An 18,625-nucleotide genomic window follows, 5' to 3' on the forward strand; every position below is an offset into this window, starting at 1 on the left:
GTATTTGTGTTTGTTGTTTTCACTTACGCTTTACTTTAGTGTAGCTCCGCCTTATGCAGCTCAGCTGCCACGAGCGGCCATCGCTTTTGTGTATTGTTTGCCGTTGTTTGTTACATTTTGCACATGCTTTGTTGTTTTTATTGTAGCCGGCATTGATATTTATTATACGGCATGTCTTATGGGAGTTTGTGAGTTTGGAGTTCAATGCACAAATCCAATTTGGCTGCAACATTTTCATTTGAAGTCAAGGAAGAGAGAATGAATGACGATTGTTGGTAATAATTTATTTGTTTTTTGCCGGCACACCCTTATACACACAGCCACTCATAAATATCTCTATAACATTATACAGGAAAGGAACTTTTACAGGATTTTACTTATAATTTAAAGTTATTTAATTTGGTAAATTTATGAGGTTAGTTCTCTAATAAATAAATATATCTGAAATATTACTTAAATAGATAATATATGCATGAAGGCCAGAGAAATTAATCTTTAAGATACCATCAGCACTCTTATTTCCTCCAATCAGACTTAGATCAAGTAAAACAATGAATATTATATAAAAAATAATTTACAGTTGACTACTAATTAATTTCGAGGTCTTTGGAATATATTTTTCGAAAAATAAATCACTATCCTGACAATCCTAATTTTCCAATATGTTATGAAATCAATGAATATAAATTCCGTGTTTCCTTAATTTGATGTAGACTAAAATATCGTGCTTAACTTTTGAAAACCATCGAAACTGCATAAATATCCTGCAGAATAAGTTATTGGTGGTCAGAGCTGTGAACTAGATTTTATGGTACATCTGTATGATAGCACTTGTCGAACAATAGGAAAACTATTTCTGACATTAGCCTTGAATCCGCAGCAATGACGAATCGGCGATGGCATTTCGGCCTCAAAAAAGCTTCCGACATAATTAAGGCCTTTTGAAACCTTCTTAAAACATATAGTCCATATAACCGTTTCATTTTTGGTATAGTATGGAGTCTTTTGTGTTAAATAAAGAGTATCTTGGAAGGCTTGGTATTTTTCTAAGCAAATTATCGACATCCAGAGCTTCTTCGGATAGTCTATCATAACATTTTTAAAATATTCTGGACATAAACTCTAAGTTTATGCGATTTATGTGCGTAAATTCTTAGAAATGTATTTTTTAAAGTCGTGGATGAACCCCTTCTTTGGTGTTTAAAATCGTCAAACATCTGTACATCTTAAAAATAAAAATGAAGTCCTAAATACAGTAAAATAATTTATGTAAAAACAACATGTCCAAGGTTCTAAGTATAAAAAATCCTCCATAACTTGTGGAATCAACATCCTATTAAAACATTTATCCTTAACGGAGATCAAATATTTATTTATATGACCATAGAGTTTATGTACTCGTAAAACGAACGGTCTCGGATTTATATTCATATAAAAAATGTGAACTATGGGGTATGGGTTTATGACACTACAACAACAATGTTGTGAAAATATTATTTTTATAATTCAATCCCTTCATCATCTTATGTTCCCAAACTACGCAACAAGCATTTTATAAATAAATATTATTGGAAACAAAATTCGTATATACCGATTCCAAATATTATTGAAATACTTCTTAATTCACCTCAAAATAATACTTTTTACCTCTGAACAGCTACTTGCAGTGAATATCAGCGGTTCTAAAAAATCAATCAGAAAAAAATAAAATGCATACATATGCATTTATATATAAATTAATTACAAACAAATACGTCAAAGCAAAACCTTTCCCATTTCAAACATTTATATAAATATCGCCACTAATGCCCAGCGACAGTCGCCCGCCTTGCTTTCACACAGATTTGCTAAAAATATCAGAAATATATTTATTAATGGCGTCTAAGTAGCGTTGAGAAGAACACCCATCTCATTTCTTGCATTAACACATTGCTGTTGTTGTTGCTGTTGCTGCAGTGCATAAAGATGAAAAATTTATGCGATAATTAGAACGGAGGAAAAGCATTAGTAAAGCACGGCTGTATTAGCAGCAACGGTCAGTCAATATAATACGAAATAAATGGGCGTGTTGCGATCGGTGGCAATTTATTAAATCTAAAAACAGCCAAACAACACATTCAATATATTTTCGAAATAGCACACTTAGTTAGCAGATCTAAAGAAAACGGAAGTATTTAAGGTGTTATTATGGCAATTTAAAGAAATAATGGAATGGGATTTGCTAGTGTTTATATCTGTTATATATGAGTTAATGGAATTAGTGGCAAAGGTGGATCAAGCGCTTAATGCTTGGTGAGTAGATGTATATATATTGGGTGGGTGAGATTTAATTGAGTATCAAAAATACTTTGGTTATGAAAATTGAAAATATATTATAAATATACATAGACAAATAAGAAAATTAAAAAAATCGAAAATAAACAAACCGTTTTGTAAACATGTTCTGTAAATCGAAATCGTTAAAATATTTCTGTTTTGAATTCGGGGACAAAAATGATAGCGATTTTTAATTTTAAAAGAAGTTTTATTACATTATTGCAATAATATGTTATGTAATAATATTGTATATTATGTTGTAAATAATGATCACATTTATTAATAAATGCAGTTTTCAACGGTTCAGCTTCTTGGGAAACAGAATAACTTAATGCTCATCTAAAAATTATCGAAATCACACTATAACTATAAACTATAATGAGGACCACAGAGACTGTAGTTAATGTCTTCGAAAATATCTTTAAATCTTTCATATTTTCTATGGAAATTCAGAACAAATATTTTTATACTAAGGGAGTAATATAGTTTTGTTCACATAACGGTTGTTTGTAAGTCGTAAAACTAAACGAGTTGGATATACGGTTATACATATCAAATTGATCAGGCTGACGAGACGAGTCAAAGTCCAAAAAAAGTCTGTCTGTCCGTCCGTGCAACGGATAACATGAGTAAAAATTGAGATATCTTGACGAAACTTGGTACACATGTTCCTTGTTCCCTCACCTGTTTCTACTAATAATGTGCCTTTATGCCAAAATTCGGCAAAATCGGGTAATTTCTTCCCTCAGCTGCCTACACCTAATATTTTGATTTTGAAACAAACGGTGCGCTTTTTACCGCATATATTGGTTAAGATGTGAGATCATAGTAAAATTAAGGGATAAGGGTATAACATCAGATATAGTGTAGTTTGGTGGCAAAAATAGTCGAAATCGATCCAAGTCCAGCTTCCATATAATAGATATAACAATTTTCGTTATTCTAGTGGGTCTATATGTTATGCCGACTCGTATATGAGTCAAATTGTGTATTATGAAAAATATGTATACTATTGAATTAAATAAATGGATTGCGAGATAATACGATATTTCATAATATATTAAAAATGAATGAAAATAAAAGCAACATGACTTGAGCCAAGATATAGTAGTATACATAATATAAGATAGTACATGATTTCCATACATGCAACATGTAACCTGCCACAAAATTTAATTTTTTCACAAATTTTTAAATCAAATTTTCAAACTTTCATTCGAATTTAATAGAAAACGCACGAATTACAAAACACTTGATATAAAATCGTACGAATTCTCATTTCGGAAGAGATTTCAAATCGTATGAATTTCAGAACATGCCTAATCATTATCTATTTTTTTCACAAAATTTTTTTTCCAGTCAAGTCACTGTCTTTTAAAACTACCTCGTCTATGTAAGTAGAAGCTCTTAAGCAGTATATACAACCCCCTGAAATTTGCTAAGCATTGTCGTCTCTCAACTGTTAACACACTCTTATCCATATTATGGCCCATTCATTACTCAATGTCAGCTGGATTTTGACAGATAGCATTTGTTGTCAGCTGCTTTGCTGAATCTAGCCAATTCCATTTGCACAAGCTGGCCGACATTTTATGTGTTTGTAAGTACATATGTACGTACAGGATACTCTCGAAAAGTAAATCGATTGCTATTTTGGGTAATTTACTTTTTTGAATAATTTACTTTTCCAAATATATACATAAATTATCTGTTTTTATAATATTAAATGCATTTTTAAACTTAAAAAATTCATTCATTTATTTGCTTTAATAAAACATATGGATTTACATGAAAAACATATTTACATTTACATACATACATATGTATTTACTATGAAGAGAAAAAATCTTGAATATTCTTTTGTTTTTTTTCTTTTGCAATATATTTTCTGACCATTTTTGTACGACAATTCAAAAAGTCTGACACCTGATTTGCATCGTTTTCATTTTTAAACCAGTGGATCAAGTAGGAGAGTTTATTTACTAAAAAGACGCGATAAACAAGAGAGTAAGTGTTTTTGCAACAATCGTAAAAAACGCTGCTTGCTTCGTATCGAATTTTTTATCATACTCTCTGAAAAGTAAATTAAAAAATTAAAAAATTTACTTTTTCGAGGTGCATGTGTAATCTTAAAGGTGATTAACTTTTCCGCGATTATTTATTTTCTGAGAATTTACTTTTCGAGAGTATACTGTATTTACAAATGCGTATTTATATACAAACATTTACATTTTGTATACCACATATAAAATTTTAATGATGTATACCACAGTCGCAATGGTTGAAAATACAATGTGAAAAATGTTTTTTTTTTAATTTTTTTTTGTAATTTACTAAAACTAGCTTTGGTGTGAACTATACGTACAAAAATTTGTTTTCCTGAAAAAAATTTTAAAAAATATAAAAAAGAAAATAATATTTTTATTATTGGAAATAATTTAATATTTCTCATATTTTTCTCAGTGTCTTAACATATTTACAAGCTAATGGCTCCAAAAAATATAGCAAAAATTCTAAAACTCAAGCGAAGCAACAATAATTTTTTATAAACAATTTGTGTATGTATAAATACATACACACATAAATATGTACATATATATTATATATCTTCATATCACTTATTTAGATCTCTTGCCTTTTCGCTTTGGCGCAAAAATTTGAATATAATTTATGTGTGATCGGTCAGTTTTTTTTCGCTTTCAGCTGTGTCTCGATAGTTTTTCACCTTCAATGCTTGATTTGCGTCAGCGCTTCGGCAACGTGTTGAGGAGAAAAAGTAAAAAAAAAAAAAAAAAAACTATAAATATATATTTGCATGTGCGTATGTATATGTAGTTTCGTGTGTCATTTATAAATTTGTTTTATTTTTTTCTAAGGAATCTAAAATTTATGCGCATTTTCGAAGACAACTCAAAGGCAATCGAACGCACAATATTTTTTTCACTTGCTCGTGCACTTTGTGTTGTTGTTTTCAGCGTTACCTCGACTCGAGTGCTCAAATGTCACAGCCGCTTATCAGTTTGTCTTAATCGCTGATATTTATTTTCGAGTATTTTGACATTTTAAACAAGAGAGAGAAATTTAATAGTGGCCGAGATAAGTGAAAATTTAAATATGGACGCAGGCACCCACAAACAAAAAAATAATGAATGTCTGTGTATGGGAGTATGTGCCAGTCCTCTTTTTGAAGTACTTGTACAATTTGTATTGGAAGCCATTGGGCATTTGTGCGGCTCCACCAATGGTTTCAAGAAGAATTTTAAATAAGTTGTCAACATGCCATTATCGCAATTCATCGTTTAATGGCACAACAGCAACAACAACAACAGCACCAAATTCATATATGTACTATATGCAACAACAATAAAAAAAAACAATTACTTGTACGCATATACTCATTTTGTCGTCTGTCAAGCCACACTGCAGTCGGCCTCGCCTGCGAACGCCCTCGGTGAATCCGTTGAATGCCACCAAAACACCGGCAACACCTGTCACCTCCATCACTTTGCTACAGCTCAACTGTCACTTGCAACTAATAGGATTATTATTAAAAATATTAAATTGCCTGGCAAAATGCGAGAAAACTGCAACAAAACAAGCAAAATCAACAAAAACTCAAACATAAGTCGCTTAAATGCAAAAAATCGCGCAAAAACCCACACGCATGCGCAGCAGAAGGAGGACGCTGCGTTGCGCTGCGCAGGCGGATGCACACAATTCGTTCGCTCGCTTCGCTGTCTTGTTGCTTTTGCTGCGCGGTGTTTTATGCCTCGAGGGCAGGCACATTAAAGGCATGCATTACTTGATGAATGTGTGCAGAATGTCAAGTATTTTTAGTGATTTGTTATCAACTCTTTTTATATTCGACAGAATATTCAATTTCTTATGCAGTGCATTAAAAACAAAATATAAATTTTGTCATAATTTTGTAGCGGTGTGTACACATGAAGAAATTTTGGGTGCGAAAGATAATAATACCATGTGAAGTACAATTCACTGCAATTGAGTGATGATCATCGTAACAGTAGAGGCTAGATATCTCATGGGTGGCTTCAGACTTATATATTGTATGAGACAAAGTTCAAAATTATGGAACAAAATTCTCCAATAGCAGCCATTTCTCGGTCTGATAGGAGACGAATAAAAATAACCCCACAAAAATTATTATAAGTCGTGTTTTTATACTCTCGCAACAAAGTTGCTACGAGAGTATTATAGTTTTGTCCACATAACGGCTGGTTGTAAATCCTAAAACTAAACGAGTTAGATATAGGGTCATATATATCAAAATTATCAGGGTGACGAGTAAAGTTCAAATCCGGATGTCTGTCTGTCCGTCCGTCCGTGCAAGCTGTAACTTGAGTAAAAGTTTAGATATCTTGATGAGCAAAATCGGTCCACTACCACGCCTACAAAATGGCGAAAACCGAAAACACATAAAGTGTCGTAACTAAGCCATAAATAAAGCTATGCAAATAAAATTTGGTATGAAGGATCGCACTATGAAGGGGCATATTGAAATGTAATTTTTTTTGGAAAAGTGGGCCCCGCCCTCAATTAGGTTTTTTGTATATATCTCGGAAACCAATAAAGCTGTATAAGCCAAACTTTCTGAAGTCGTTTCTTTTAGCCACTTCTTAATACAGTCCAAAAATGAAAGAAATCGGATAATAACCACGCCCACCTCCCATGCAAAAGTTAGGTTGAAAATTACTAAAAATGGGTTAACTCACTAAGGAAAAACGTCAGAAACACTAAATTTCACATAAGAAATGACAGATGGAAGCTACACTCAGATTTTTATACAAAATGGAAAATGGGCGTGGCGTCGCCCACTTATGGGTCAAAAACCATATCTCAGGAACTACTCGACCGATTTCAATGAAACTTGGTTTGTAATGGTTTCCTTACATCTCAATTATATGTTGTGAAAATTGGGCAAATCGGTTCACAACCACGCCTACTTCCTATATACCAGAACTTTGAATTCGATCTGAATCGTTTACTTTACAATATATAAAGTAAGCACTAGTGAAGATATCGGTCCAGAACTTTGCACAAATACAATCGCCGCAATCGGACCATAGGTTTTCAAGGCCCTATATATCGAACATAAGGACCTCGGTGCTTCTAAAGGGCTAAGTTCGGGTGTAACCGAACATTTTATACTCTCGCAATTTATTTATTTAACTTTATTAATATTATATAATACTCAATTTGACACACATATTCGTCATATATAGTATATGGTATAAAGTCCATTGAAAGTTGGAAACCCTAATATTAGGTGGGTGGCTTGAATAAACGCTAGCCGAGAGGCCCAATTTTCGACAACTTTTTGCAGCAAGCCTCAAAACTATGTATATGTCTAATAACCACACCCGTCATTATTTATTTTATTGGCATGGGTAAGTTCTAAATCAAGTGAGTGTGTTCTCAATTTAGATAATACTCGATACGTCAGATAGATGGAAACGATGACAAAATTCACCACACGATTCACCACATTCTCCGGCATTATTTCTCTATTTGCGATAAAGAGGTTATCACCGGAACTAGGAACTACTAAAAACTTAATCGGAAAGTTTATTTAGAAGCTAAGACAACAAAAATTACGCTGCAGATTTTTATACATGGAAATTTACCCTCGAGCTCTGAGAGGTTTTTAAGGCCTAAAATTATGTTTGTAGTTTATTAATTTGGTCGATTTACATATAAGTAGAGTAAAACCCTTCATTTCCTTTGTGCAAGAAGCCTTCGCCATAGTAATGTTATAAAGCTCAGATAGTGAGTATAAGAGTATTTAAAGTTGATAATGTTAATATAATGTCGCTGATACCTAAATGAAAAATTTTCAATACCCTCTAAGCTCTGAGATCAATAGTCCTTACAAAATTGATATGCATTGATCTAACTGTCGACTGATTTTGAAAGTCAGTGGATATGTTGGATTCGAACCATAATCTTAATAACTATAAAAACATGTTATCTGAAATTAGATCAAATAAGGATAAAAAATTCTTGTCAATAATATATGTGTTGTGCCAATAAAAGCTGTCTAAGATCATCATCTACTGCAGCATTAAATACTTCAAGAAACCTTTGGTTAGTCTTATTAAAGTTAAATTTTGAGAAAACTATTTTATTCAAAGTGTACTTTAATTGATACGCCAACAGCGTACGTTTTATCTATGAAATATACGCATTTTGCCGCCTTGTGATCGCTGATACGATCACAGGCCATCACTGCTCTTCACTGTCTACCAAAATGCATCGGAATACAAGTGGACTCGCTGCAAATTGCGTAAATATTTCGCTCGGCCCTTTATTGAATTATGAAAAGTGGACAAATCAGCGAAGAGTCGATACAAAAAAGCGTTGAAGAACACAGAAACTATTTGATTGGATGTGTGTATGCTGATACACGTGCTTTGATTGAATAACAAGGACGATCTGTGCCTTTTGACTTTACTAAAATAAACATTTAACTTTGATTTAAAATAAGAAAATTAAAAAAAAAAATCGAAAATTATCGGAAAGAGATATCTTGAAATGCGAGCTGTCACATATGACCACATTCCTGTGCAGCGATCAATTACATGTCCTTTTATTGCAGCGAAATGCGTTTTAACTCTGTCATACCTTCAGCTACCCCTTAGCTTTTTTCCGAGCAGAAGATTTTATACATTTTTTCGATATCCTTTCTGCTTCTTCTTCGTATTAATTTGCTGATAGGATGCTTTGGTATACATTATATGTAAGTACAAGTATTAAACGCTTATTTTGAAAGCTTTTAAGTGCCCGCTGATATTTGCGCCTCTTTATCCAAGCAATCACTGTAGTCTTAGTCACTATCTAAAGCCTCTATGAAGTCTAAATCAGTAAAGCGCATGGATCACGCTCATCAGCATTGTGCGCATGCGCCACAGTAGCTGGCCAACGTGAACCTTGGACATATGTTCCACGCCGATCTGCTTGGAATATTAATTGTGCGCGCAATAAGCTGCAGCCTACGCGAGCGGCGGGCGGGGTCACAAACGCAACGTGAAATGTCATGCGCCAAGCCATGTAGGTACTTATACTCTCCTACTATATACATGTCTATATATTCAACATTAACTTACTTTAGTGACTCTTTTCCACTGTCTTCGTGGTCTCAAGCCGCTGCTGTTCTTCGCTTGTTAATGAAGGTATTCTCGAATGGTTTGTTCGCTGTGCAACAATGACATGTCGCTCTGCACTTGGTATGCGCTCGCGGCTTCAGTAGCTAATTTCCGCCACTAAGGTGCCTTATTTGGGCATTGAGATCAGGAAAAAGAGTACTTTCGGTTTGCGTTTGTCGTACATTGTTTTGATCACGTGTGCGCACTTATAAGCTCTCCGCCAAGTCAAGCCGAGTCACAAAAACCTTGTAAGGATTTGCGTTTATGCATTCACATAAATAAATTGCTCTTCCCATCACGAAAGTGGATAAAAACGTAGTAATGCAATAAATAATTGATACATCATTGGCTGAGAAAAACTATTACAGTGCTCGAGATGAAGATTTGCACGAAAGTGGAATTGGAAACAGTCTGTCGACTTAGAACTATATGCGAAAGATTTGTTCTTAATATGGTAGTAACGCCAGAGATGTCTGTCACAATGTGTCAATACGTTCCCTATTCGAGATTTGAGAATAAAAATTTAAAAATGATATCGAATAGGCATTTCTTTTCTTGTTAAAGGGTTAGTTTATGTTCGAGCTTCGGGAAATATAGTTAGTTGAAGTCTGCCGGCTACAATGGATAACTTCGAATGTCTTTGTTTTTGATGGAACAGAGAACTTCGAAGATGTCTGCGTTGTTCTTGGATCTCTGAATAATATTTTTTGGAATTATTAAATTTAATTGAGTGGTGTTATCTCCACATCTTTGTTAGATACTGGTTATCTGTTATCTTATTATACCTATCCAACCGTTTATAAACCTCGAGATGATAAAATTTTTTTAACCATCCTTTCCGACAGAGTTTTTGAACTGTATTTCAAAGTCACCCTTTCCCTCACTGTTATTCGATTAAGTGATTCTGGGCTCTCTATAATTTCTCCTGTATTTTGTAGTTAATTTAGTGTTATTTGTGGGTTATTTTTTTTAACAAGCAACGTGTATATAGCAACGTCGACTTTTTTATACGATAAATTCGATGTATTCAATATGATAAATTTGGCTTGACTCCTCTCCTTATTTCTTAAAGGTATATAATAAGTACGCCTATTAGAGTACCGAATATTTTATGAATTCTATACGAATATAATGTAAAGGAAATTAATAGTTTCTTAAACCTTGCTCAGTACTTTGTTTCAATTTTAGTACTTAATATAGTGCCATAAGTTACTCGGAGTATCATATTTAAAATCGTTTGAGGATTTCTGGTATACTCTCTTCTCATCCAACGTAGAATCATGAGTTCCACAACCTACTGCTGCTGTCCAATAAAAAATCTCTTTCTTCGTTGCTTCGCAGTAGAATCTTACCTGGTTGTACTTCTTAATGAAGTATTATTTAAATATCTGAACAGCTAGTGACTTTATTCCACCATTATTCACCTATATATTTATAAAATTAAGATTTTTTGACTCAATATTTGAAAAATATTTCATAAATCATAGTTACCAAAAACTTAAAATCTCCATTATTCATTTATATAAACAAGTAATGGCATAAATAATTACACAATTTGATTTCATTACCGCATAGTTGTAATTGCTTACCATCACGAACTTAATTATGACTACCCAGAAATCGAATAATATTATAAATATTAATAGTTTAATGAAAAATATATTTGTCCGAAAAAACAAAGCATATTTATTGAAAGACCAGAATTTTAAGTGTCTTGTTAATAATTCACGGCACTCAATTAAAAAATCACGTTCGTAGTTTAACTACAATTTCCAATTTTTTATTTATGTTTTTTTTTTAATCTATTTAATTTTTTTTATTTATTTTTTACTACAAACTCTCATAAACGTTTATTAAATCGTGCAATTTAAATTCTTATCACTCGCTATTTTTGGCTATTTATGTTTGTAACCAATTTGTTTATGAGTTCTCCGAATTAAGTTTAATAACTTTATTTGCTCACAATTCTCATGACAACGGTAAATAGTAATATATTAGCATAAGCTCACAATGAAAATTATGTAAAATGAAAAAAAAAAATTATGAAAATTTCATGAGAACTAGTTACTAATGTAATCAACTCTTGCATAAATTGAATGTATGTGTTCAACTATGTACGTGTGCGTTGTAAGCACGTATTGCTACAACAGAAAATGTTGGTGTTGTGATGAGACGCACGTTGCTAATGGACATTTCAATTACATTATGACCACCAAAAACCAAATTTAGTAAAATTTATGAACCCAAAAATTGTCAATTAAATTAATATGCAAGTGTTGTGCTGGCATGGAAATCGAATTCTTCTTGGAAATATAGAAAATTAGGTTCAATACATACATAGATATGTAGGTTCTAAGAAATGCATGTGATAGGAAAAATATCAAATGTTTTGATGTGCTTGCCTTTGAAGGTAAATATTCAATACAGTTACTGTTCTCCACTTGGTACCAACCTTAGGAAGAATCTTATGCTGAACACGATCGAAAAGTAAGCCATTCGTTAGACATATAGGCCATCTCGTTACACCTTTTCTATGTTGTTGGTGGAGGAGAGACTATTTGAGATGAAATTTTATGTTATCCAATCGAAAAGCCGTTCTGGAATCTCTGTTGAAGTATAAAGATGGTAATGCGATGTCTGTTGTTGTTGTAGCTGTTACTCAGGCACATCTGAGTGCAGATAACAATGCTGTTATCATTGTCTTCTACCGATAACAATTTTTTGACTAGGTGTTGTGGGAGGCAAGGTCTTCAGTCTTGGTAGGATAGAATTTAAATTGCAGTATTCTGAATATAATTACGAAAGGGTTACTGAGATTTTACGATCATCTCTAGGCCTACCACAAAAGGTTTTGGTATGACTTTCAAGACATCATCCAAGGGAAGATAATACAGCCTATTGGTTTTCAAGTACCACAAAATGTTGATGATTAACTAAGTTCAAATGGTTAGTTACAAAGCCTCAAATACCTGGCAGGAGTTATTGCTTATCCATTTGTTTTATTTCTTCCTTTACTGTTATTACTTTCTTCTCAAATAAAGTTAGTCTTTAATGGGCGAAAAGGTCACTGAAAAATGAGATAGGCTTACGATTAAGTGAATTTATATATTTTATCATTCGAACGACTTCAGCGAGATAAATTCAATAAGTTTGAACAATGCACCGTGCTTAGCCACCAGCCAACTTCTGCTCGTCCGTCAAAAAGTCAAATAATTATTTGTTCTCCACAACCTTGCCGCTGCCTCGCAAAGGCCCAGCGGCGGCGCTTTTATGTTGACATTATCTGCTTTACTTTTTTATTTTAATTTCTCTCCTCCCGTTTGTCAAACCACCTGCACACCCCTCCACCATGCTCACTATCGCCTATATGCAAGAACTTTGCGACCACAAACCGCTTAACGAACATGCGTTCGTTCGGCTTTTCAGCGACTCAGCAGCGCGCCGACCGCCGCACGCATGTGCAGCAAAGCGCGATGCGCCGTTGACATGGAGAGCTCAATGATTGATTTAATGTTGAACTCTTTCATTCTCCACTTTGCTCTGCACTCCTCCTACGGTTGTTGCTTTTATTAGCTGCCGTGGGGCGCATTGTTTCAACGCAATCACGATTGTCGCAATGGCAGCGATGGCATTACGCAAAACAATAACTGGCAACAACAAGCAACGACAAGCCTTCTGTGCGGCTTCACAACTGCCAACAGTTTGTGCCCTGAGTCTTTTGTTCTTCGGCTGGCTGGCAGTGTGGCTTTGTTGTTGTTGTCCAAAAATGTGTAAAGTGAAAAAGGTTTCGAATCTGTGATTTTCATTGTTTTTGTTGTTGTTGTAATTCATGTGAATTGTGTATTTGAAATCGAAATTGTTGCATTGTATGCGTTACGGTTCGCTCTCTGTAAATGCGCGGCCCTTATAAGCGTGTAAGCTTTGGACTTGAATCACCGATGAGTTCTTGGAAATGAAATTCGGCATTTATTTAATATTTATTAGCGTTCGAGTACTGTTATCAATACATTATGAACGTGGAAATATCGTTCGTTTTGTTTCAGCTGTGTGGTCTGCGGGGGGAGAAGAATACTCGAAAGTTGTTGTAAATAATGGTAAAGGTTTTGTTCGTGGGAAACTTCTCATCGATACATATTTTCAGCTGGTAATTATTCATTTCAACTAATTTCAGATCGGGAAATTTACCTATGCTATGGAAAAAAGCTTACCTCGGAGATTTCGTTAATCCCAGATACATGTACGATACATTAATTCTGCAAAATATTAGTTAAATTGGTGATGCAGCTCTGTTTGAACTTCCTGTGTAACAAGTAAGATCCGCGGATTTTAGAAAAACAGAACCCACCAATACTCTATCTTCCTGGAGAAGAACAACCGGCCCAGCGCTCTACTATGTATATCGAATTGTTGGGTCGCTTCGCCAATAAAACGTATGTATTTAGCGGGGGGAAAACAACGCTTACAACATGAGAACACATCGGCTCATACCTTCGACGTTGCCCCGTCCAAAAAAAAAAATTAATCGAAATAGATAGATCTCCTCGGCCTTCACATCACCGTACTCTCCAGATTTGGTTCCATTCGACTTCTTTTAGTTTCCAAACATAAGCAAACTTAAGAAAGTTAAAGATGTTGGTGCACTGCTGGACCAAGTCTGTTGAGCAATAAGAGACCATGTTTAGAAATAAATAACAATTTTTTCAAAAAATTTCGTATTTATTTTGTAGGTCAAGTACTTATCAGTCTTGATCCCTGGTACCACAAATACATGCGAGTACATATTCTCAAGTATTTGGCACTCAATTGAGTGACTGCTACAAATTCCACCCATAATTATCGGCCTGAGTTAAGCAAATTTTCCAACTCCAACCAGTCACAAGAACCTTAGGGCATACTTAGTTACTACACAGTCCACTTAGCCCAACAAATCACAATGCACTTGCACCAGTACAACACCTTTCCCTCCACCCATCTCTTTCGCCCATTCACTGTACTCACTCATTTCGCTGCACTTCACGCGACGCGCTGGGAAATTTTAAATTAATATTTACTTTACTTCAATCTTTTTACTTTGCTTTTCTTTTGCCTTTCTTTTGGTTGTTCATTTAATTCTACGCTGTGCATTTTGTTTTGTGGCGAAAACCTATAATCAAATACGATGGCGATGACAACATAAGAGCCTCTAATTACACCCTGTTACCACCACCAGGCGCTGCCTCAGCGGTTCGACGTGCAATGGGCGAGCTGGCAGCCAACAACCAAAGGCAGGCAGAGCGGGCCACACACATTGTTGCTGTTGTAATGTTGGTGTACTACCACTTTGAGTATGCTTAATAGGTTGTTGATGGATGGGCGATAGATGTGTGTGACTGCTTTGTTGTTTTTGTTGCATTTTCCTTGCCTTGCTGTCTGACAGCTTGAAGCGAAACCATTTGAGTTGGTTAGTGCGCATTATGCCAACTACAAGCGCCACTTTGCCAAAGCGCCTGAATGGTGGAACGGCTTGGCGATTTTAACATTTATTGCACACTTTGCCCAGGCGATTTGCCATTTAAGTATTTAATTGCTGGCGCAGGCAGAGCCACGTAGGCAAATACTTATTTCTTCTTGTTGTAGGTATTTACTCTATGCCGTTTAGTTTAAAACGCTTAAGTACACAGCGATGTCAATCAAAAGAAATTCATTTATACGGTGTAATTATTTCGATAATCTGGTATATTTGATATGTGACTTGAGGGAAATCCATGGAATACTAAAGACAATTATTGCTAATTATACGTTAGTAGAATTAATATAGAGGTGAATATAAAAATAAAAACCCAATCAGTTTTTTGTTCATGTCAATCATATTAGCGAGACATTTTTTTCTCTTTAGCAGAGCCCAGGTTATCAAATATATTTATTAACGGTCGAGAATTGGTTACGATTGGCGTTCAAAAAATAACGTGAATTTTAGTGTTTTGAAAAAAACATGTTTATTCATACGTCTACATTAAATAGTAAAAAAATTACAATTGGACTCTCCAAACCCACGAAATTTTAAATCAAGGTTTTATTTCGAATATATTTGACGTAATTTCAGTTGTTAGTTGTTTCTGAAGAAACATTTTTTCGTAGATTTTGGGGACGGAGCCTAGCAAACCTGTGCTGGTACTTTAAATAAGATAAACATACGTCAAAGATAAACTTTCTTGAACCGATTATAAAATTCAAAGGTTCCTCGTTGAATCACCGCTATTGGAGAGAAAACCAATGTAAATATGTAAAGAATGGATTCATCATTCGAAAGAGTCACCATATTTACTTTATATAATTTGGATAAGAGTACAGCGTACTTTCGGGCAATTAAAATATAGTTTGGTCCGTCTATATTTTCGATGTAGATTTTGTTTTAAAAATATCGCAATATCGCTCTATAATCGTAAAGTATGTACTAATTGAACCCCAAATAATCAGTTATCTTATCAAATATCTCCTAGCGGGATATGAATTGGAAGCGATTGGAATTGGAGCCTTATCGGCAATTAGTTATGAACCTTTAAAAATTCTGGACCAACATAGATTAGACTGTTGAATTCTTAATGGAGGTTATTTTTTGGTATCGGTGAAAAGATACTGATTTTTCTATTTAAATTTCAAATTAAAAATTGGATTAAGGTTTAATTAAACTAAACGAATAATGAAATAAATGGATCCCAAACACTTTCATAAGTATTTTCATTGATGAAACTGTACAAATTATTATTAAAAACATGTCAACTCTTAACAAAATTTTCTCAATAAAAAATAAATATAAATTGATACAATTGTATACCCTTCACACCATCGATTTTTTATGCATATCTTCTTCACTACTCTAAAACTGATCACATGTTTATCATTTTTTACTCCCAATGTATGTCGGCAACAATTAAACGCATAAAAGCTTAACAACATGTCGGCTGGATCATAAAAATTTCAATTTGTTATTTTCATTGTTAAATGCAAATTGAAAGTCCAAACAAAACGCGTTCCAAATCATACATATACACACACGCATAGTTGGCACAACAACAACAAGAAATAGTATTTGTCATCGTTATCACCGACATGTGTCTTGTGCAAAATTAAAATTTATTTTGAATCATAAAAAATCATATTCAAAAATGCCATGAAGCTTTCGTTCGCTGTTTATTCACCTGTTCTCATTGTCAACGGCGTTAATTTGATGGCATGTTTTCACCACCTGCGGTGCCAGCCAGCCGGTGGTAGCATCTGCTTATGACTTGACGTGGATTGTGGCCATCAAATCAGGAAACTAATTATGAAAACAAGAGACTTTTTTGCTATTCAATTTGAGTAGATTTTACGTTTCATTGTTCGTTGTAAAATGTGCTGAAAATTTTGCAAAATTATGATTTTTGTACGAGAAGAGTAATTTTAAAGTAAATTTAAATATTTTCACTCGTTAAACTCGAGTTTAAATTTTTCTGTTTATGAAGAACTCTTAAATGCTCTCGGTGTTTAAGAAACTTTGAATTTAATTTGTCATTTGTGAGATTAAAAACTAAATCAAAATTCTTTATATGATAAACTCCTTGTTATTGAGTAGAATTAATATATATAATAATATATTAAAAATTGGACAATAAACTTGAATTTTTGACAATTTCATTAGTCAAATATATGTATTGTTTGTAAGATATTTACAAATGTCAGGGTTGAGTTGTGGACTTGTGGAGCAGTGTAATACTAAAAACAGTATAATACTAAGATTACTAAGTTTACAAAGTCTGAATCACGAAATGGAACAACTGAGGAAGTTCTAATTGGCGATCAGATCCGTCCAGAACTGAAGTGAATATAATAGGCTGGATAAAAAACCGATTCTGACTTTTTACTTCTTCTGGGTTCGACGATAATAAAGTTGCCTATCAGCCACCGCAAAGCTTAGTTTTAATTGATAAGGTCTTATATATGCTGTTTGATACTAAGGGATGCTCCAAACAAAAATTCTCTGTCATAAAATCTTTTACTTCTGTAGAGTCGTAAGTAGACAATTCAAAAGTGAAGACATCTCTCCATAAATAAAACATACCCTTGAAAATGTATGCAAATGACATCAAATGAGTATATTCTTGTAATGTTTCAGAGAGAGAGGCCCTCAGAAACCTATCCGGAACTTTCGGAATTAACATAGGCGAAAATCGAAGAGCTAAAGTAATAATATGTATGAGTCTTATTTCGACAGAAAATAGAGCAGGACTTCAAAATCTCAAGACTTAAAGGTCAAAGCAACAATAAAAATACTAGAAAACCCGACCAATCACTAAAAAATAATTTAAAGGTGCTTCCAATAATTATAATAATAAATTGTACCATACAATTAAAATAGAAATATAAAAATAAATAGATAAGAAACCGCAATTTGAAGGCTCAGATCAATAAATTCACGTTTCCATAAATCCATTAGGTTCACTACGCTTCTGAGTCAATATACATACATCTTACTATATATCACTGTCGGCACAGTTCTCTTTTAACTTTTTGACAAATTCGCAAATAAATTGTAATTAACATACTAAACTAAGTACCGTCGGTGATTATTAACCGTTCGAATGAGGTGGAATATCGAGTTTGTGGTGTGTGTTTACAGGTTTTGTGACTTACCAAACGTGAGCGCAATTTTTAAGAAACTCGCTGATTTTAACGATGTGCCAGCATTTATCACATATAACCGCAAAATATTTAAATATTTACATGACCATATAGATGTGTTTTTTTATTTTTATTTATTTATTTGGTATTTGTTGTGTATGGTAGCTTTTTAGGCTTGCACGTCGCTTGCTGTGCAGCGGGTGCACTCCCACCACCTGCGCTTGTTGCGGCATATCAACTTATAATCAGTTTTTAACTTTATTGTCAATGTTAAGTGTCGTCGAAATGACTTGTTGCTTGTAATTTATATGCCGAACATGTCATGCGGCAATCAGTTGGTCGCGTTGGACATGTCACAGCTGTCAGTTGAACGAACATAAATTCGATTGCAAGCGGAGACTGAAATAGATACCGAGTATATGCAGATGTACCGATGTAGATATAAAGATATTAATAAAAAAAATTGGAAAATAAAACATTGTTTTTTTTTTCGTTTTTGTTATATTACT

The sequence above is a fragment of the Zeugodacus cucurbitae genome, chromosome 5, assembly GCF_028554725.1.
Source record: "Zeugodacus cucurbitae isolate PBARC_wt_2022May chromosome 5, idZeuCucr1.2, whole genome shotgun sequence".
Lineage (NCBI taxonomy): Eukaryota > Metazoa > Arthropoda > Insecta > Diptera > Tephritidae > Zeugodacus > Zeugodacus cucurbitae.